Raw genomic sequence first — 5,874 nt, forward strand, 5'->3', positions numbered from 1 at the left:
CGCTTTATAAAAAAGCGTAAACTGACCCAAACCAGGTTATACTCAATGCAAAGAATTAGAGTCATTCCTTATAATTTAATTTTCAAATAATGAAACAGCTGTGGATGTAAAATTGTGCTGCTTTTTATGAGTTCAAATTTGCCGCTCAATAATACATCCCTAGTAACGGAAGTGATTTGAAACAAGGGGACGTAATAACCTATACACAGATCTAGCAGCCATATGATGTTTGTTTACAAGAGGTAAGAGCGAGCTACTGTTTGAAGTTAAAAGTACATTTATTAAATGTAGAATTTTCCATGTAATTCCATGAACTGGAAATGTGGGATTGCATAGATCTATACAGATGAATCAGCTGGTTGTCAAGGGGGTGTGTCCCCATACCAAACCAGGTTATTACGTTTTATTCTTGTGTTCCTTTTTGGAAATCAACCAATGAGAGACTAGAATATAATCAAAATTAAATTATAATGATTTTAATTGAACAAAGACCAGAATTAATATTTGGTACGAGCTATCTTATTCTTGTGTTCCTGTTTTGTTTTAAGTCGTTCAATATATTTTCGTATTAAACTTAGATAGGCCTAGTTGTCATACAATTGGTTTCCGGCTCTACTGGTACGAGTTATCTTATTCTTGTGTACTCATTGTGTTTTAAGTCGTTCCTCATATTTTCGTACTTAACTTAGAAATATAGTTGTCGTGTACGATGTGTTTTGTAATAGGTGGCAGAGGATCGGTTTATTTTGCAATCAAAACGTTTGACTGACGGTTCACTTAATATTGAGCTGCTTTAAAAATGTGCATTGAAATATAATTTTAAATCCCCTCTACATGTAATAATAGTATGATATGAAATGAGAAATTTTAAGCTTTTAGGCTGTTTAAAATTAAAACTACGTTTAACGTCACCCGCGCGCGTAGGTTTATGAGAAATTCGTCTTTGAAAAAAACAAACAATTCGGAATTCCGCATGTCCGTTCCGGTTTGGTTCTTCAATTAGCGACTGAATTCTGCTTCCCGTATTGACAGAAAATGTGCTTTGAAAGCCGCAGTAAAGGCAGTTGGTGTCTTATTAAAGAAAACTAGAGAATTAAAGACTTTGGGACCATAAATGTAAGTAAAAAATAAATTATTTTATGATTATATTAATGACAAAGTCTTGTTTGTTGATTTTTTTGTCAGTCTTCGAATCATATGTGCAGACTGACAGTGACAGACTCTCAGTTCGTGATTCTGTTGGCTGAACTTATCATTGTATTTTGGAGAGAATCGAAAAACTTTTCTTACTGAGTGGAAACTGTGTCAAAAACCAAGATTTATATACAGTGAAAAGCATCATTTAAATCTTACTAATATGTTTCATATTAAAAATATTTCTGTAAAAATCGAAAGGAACAGTAATGAGTAAAGTAATTGATTTCTTCATAATTTATGTACCTACAAATAGCTACAATTTTTGGGAAAGATAATATACTTGTCATAACCATTTGAGCAGGGAGAAGCTTACCGAAGATAGGGCCTTTCAAGTGAAGGAGAGTAAGGAAAGTGGTTGGGGTATTCCAAGATGTGAAGAATCCTGTCTTTTGTGTGGAATTCAAGGTATTAATTTTAATAAATATAATTTAACAGCTATCAGTATGGTCAAAATATTAGTATTCACGCTTTCAAAACTTAATGCTAGTAGATCTAGTACTAAGAAAAAATACGACATAATTCAATTTGAGGATATTTCAACATGAACACTTTTAAATATTGTCATCAATAATTTTGACTGTAGATATTGATCAACTTTTCCCACAAGAAGAAGCATTTGCCTCCAGGGTACCATGGACGTGTGGCAATATAAATCCAAAGGACAACTGAGGCCTAGTTAAAAGCCACTTTCCTGCACATTCAGTCTTAGACTACATTGTTTGCTAACAACAGGACTCAAACTGATTTACATACTAAGGAAAAACTCTGCAAGGGAAATTAATCTTAGGTGTCATATCAATTAAATGCTCTTATTACTTAATTGTAATGTTTTTAATGTACTGAAAAGGTTAATTTAAATAAATTCACAATTGTTTGAAAATTTTGTTTGTTTATTTTTTTCCTCCCTCCCTCGTAGGTTTTGAACTTTAGATGTGACGTTAAACGTAGAATTAACTTTAAACAGCCTTTGGAGTAAAACATGTACAACTAACACAATGAGCCCTAAAGATGGCACAGGGACATTCTCAAAATTTCATGTGAATCAAGCCTATTTCTACTATTTCGCCGCATCTGCTTCCAGTCCGTGCGCCTGGCCTAAGCTACCAAACAAATTGCAGAACACGTTTATCTTTTAAAAAGATAGGTGAGCTAGCGCCGTAGCAATTTTTAAACATAGAAAGGAAGATCTGTGATCAAGTGATTTATTTTGCAGAATTCTTAATTTTATCGAGGCTGGAAAGTGTCAAGTTATTATTGTTTTGTAAAGCGTATTTTATAGACACATAGGTAAAGAAACAAGGGGGTGGTGACCTATTGGAGTTTTGGCCCAACGGAACATATATGACCTTACTGGAGAGGGAGGGGGGGTCTCTATAATATGAAGAGGATGCCGATTGAGATATTACATGTATGAGCTGATTTAAAGAAGAGAATTTCTTTGCAATTTAGCAAAGAAAATACATAGGAGTTGAAAGGAATATAGAAAATAACTCAAAGTACATTATATTGTGTAAAGAGTCCAGAGAGTTTGGAACGCATGTGAAATAGCTTGATCCTGTCGGTCATCTTTGTCAAGAAATGTGTTAGGTTAAAAGCCATACAAATCAGAATTTTTAATACAAATATAGTGGATTTATTCGTTGTTTTTAGTGTAAATTCTTGCTTCTGTTTCTGTAATTTGTAAGATTGGCTGAATTGACCAATCAGAAATTAGAATCTATCTTTGGTTGTGCTTAGATGTAAAAAAAAAAAACTCCCTGTCATTGTTTAGAACAATTAGATAATGACTCGGGCTTTTCCTTCAGCAAAAAAACCCCCAGAATTTGAAATATTATAAATATGAAGTTATCTTTAAAGTGTAAGCTACACAAAAAATAACGTGATTCAACGAAATTGTTATCGTACGGTCTATCTGCAGTAGATCTCACAGTTTTCACAGAATGCACCATCATGGCGGCCGAGCATGCGTATTCAAGGAATTTGGACTAACGTAGTTGCTAGCGTTCGAGAGCGCTAGCAATAACATGTGTACATATCAATGAAAAGCAAGAGATAATGGCTCAACCGCCTCGTTTTAAGCTACAATTCATCTTGTTAACCCACCCCGCTTTTCTGGTGAAATACCGGTAGAGCGAGATTTGAGCCCAGTTGAGCCCAGTTTCGTATTTCTAGTCCATATCCCATATACAGTAGTAGTGACACTAAAGTTTCATATTTCAATAAAATATACAAGGCCACCAATTCCCTCCAAATGCACCCATAAAATATTTTAGCTATAAAATTACCTATAATATGCATTCAAACCTCAGTTTCTTTATTTTTATACGCCCGTCTTAAGACGGGACGTATTTATGTTATAGGCTTCGTGTCCGTCCGTCTGTCTGTTAGCTTTTTCGTTTCCGGATAATAACTTTAATACTACTAGGCCTAGGATTATCAAACTTTGTCATCTGATGCATCTTGGGTACAATGTGTGTCGCACACAAAAAGTAGGTCGCACTGACCTTTTATTAAGAAGTTATAGCCAAATATGGAAAAATCCTTTCCGGCCCATAACTAGAAAACCATAAGACATACAATCATCAAACTTGGCCAGTTTATGCATCTTAGGTAGAAGATGTGTCGCGACCTATTTCAAGGTCACTGTGACCTTTAATTTAAGTGAATTAAAAAAAAAATGTGTCTTTTTACTATTCATTTACACATCCCAAATAATGTAAAGTATTGCACTGTTCTTATATTAAAGTGTTAAATCAAGAAAATACTTATTTTTTTTAAAGCATATATTTGACAGCAATCTAAAACAAATATAATGTATGTTAGAGAAATCCCATGTCTCCCATGAGTGTAAGTATCAGGCACTGGTCAAGAAGAATTTTGATAACAGAAAATTGCATGTCAAACTAGTGCTAATTGTAACGGGAACCGTTACAGATGTTCCCCAAACGCTCCCAAACTCCCTTTTGGTGCCATATTCCCTGTAAGCCTTATTTAATAAGACAGCATCTGTACATTTTTGTCTTTAACAACGTTTTCCCAAAAGGATACCAATTATATTCAAATTTTAACATTGCACGCGTGCCCATGTAAATGCACGTGCACAATGATCATATAATCTTGTCTACACTTTCTATATATTTAAATATACTTTTTATTAAAGTATTTAGTCCAAAAGTATTAAAAATCACTCATTCAAGTGTATTTTTAATTTCACTCGTTCCAAATGCACGCACGTGCGTGCAAGTGTATGATGACCATACCTTCTTGTTAGAGGCCCTTATATCTATATATGTTCTAAATCCCACCCTGTTTGGTTGAAAACCAAAGGAATTATAGCCATTTCAAGTTTCAGCCAATCAGATTGCAACACACGTGCATCCGCGTAATTTCAAGAATTTTTTCTAAATCATATTGTAGAATATCCTAATGCATGACTATGTTTTAAATTTCAAAGCATTTCATCAAAAATCAAAGGAGATATAGCCATTTAAAGTTTCAGCCAATCAGATTGCAGCACACGTGCATCCACGTGATTTCAAGAATTTTTTTCTAAATCATATTGTAGAATATCCTAATGCATGAGTATGTTTTAAATTTCAAAACATTTCATCAAAAATCAAAGGAGATATAGCCATTTAAAGTTTCAGCCAATCAGATTGCAGCACACGTGCATGCGCGTGATTTCTTGCATTTTTTGTATATCAAATTGCAGGATGTCCTAATGCATGACTATGTTTTAAATTTCAAAGCATTTCGTCAAAAAACAAAGGAGATATAGCCATTTAAAGTTTCAGCCAATCAGATTGCAGCGCACGTGCATGCGCGTGATTTCATGAAAATTTTCCATATTATATTGTAGGATATACTTATTCATGAAAATGTTAAAAATTTCAAAGCATTTCATCGGAAAACAAAAGAGATAATGAGATTTTTGTTTCAGCCAATCAGAGCAAGGCGCACGTGCATGCGCGTGAGTTCGTGCTAATTTGAAAGTGTCATATTATTAACACTATTAATATATCCTTATGCAATGAGTTTCAAAGCATTTCATCAAAAAATGTAAAAGTTATAGCTATATTAAGTATATCAGTCAATTCACTCATTTCACGCGCACGCACGTGCAGGCGTATGCGCGCAAAATGACCTTCGTTCCGCACACCTACACTACACACCTATTAACCCTAAAAAGGTTTTAGGTCAGTTTGGTGAACAGTTTCTGAGAACACTCGCGGACAAAAAAGTACCGGAGAACAAATAAGAAAAAAAATAATAATAACTAGTGCTAATTGTAACGGGGACCGTTACAGATGTTCCCCAAACGCTCCCCAACTCCCTTTTGGTGCCATATTCCCTGGAGGCTTCATTAAATAGGACAAACTCTATGCATTTAAGACTTTAACAACGTTTACCCAGAAGTGTACCAAGTTCATTCAAATTTAAGCATTGCACGCTTGCGCATGTGAATGCATGTGCGTAATGACCATATCATTTTGTCTACACAATCTATATATTTTGATATACTAAATATTAAAGTATTTAATCCAAAAGTATTAAAAAATACGCTCATTCAAGTGTATTTTTTATTTTACTCTTTTCACGTGCACGCACGTGCACACATGAGCATGGCGACTATACCTTCTGGTAGAAGTCCATTATATCTATCTATGTTCTAAATCC

At 34.3% G+C, this 5,874-nt stretch overlaps 1 long non-coding RNA gene across 1 annotated transcript; it reads left to right on the plus strand.

The window, feature by feature from the left end:
* The first annotated feature begins 1,042 nt into the window (after positions 1-1,042).
* On the plus strand, positions 1,043-1,950 carry LOC134278536 (uncharacterized). Its single transcript, XR_009994467.1, has 3 exons — positions 1,043-1,116; positions 1,499-1,602; positions 1,781-1,950. It is a non-coding gene; the product is annotated as an uncharacterized LOC134278536 (long non-coding RNA).
* The last annotated feature ends 3,924 nt before the right edge of the window (positions 1,951-5,874 follow it).

This window comes from Saccostrea cucullata, unplaced genomic scaffold (assembly GCF_032062105.1).
Source record: "Saccostrea cucullata isolate Sc308-1 unplaced genomic scaffold, CSIRO_AGI_Scuc_v1 ctg6566, whole genome shotgun sequence".
Taxonomy (NCBI): domain Eukaryota; kingdom Metazoa; phylum Mollusca; class Bivalvia; order Ostreida; family Ostreidae; genus Saccostrea; species Saccostrea cuccullata.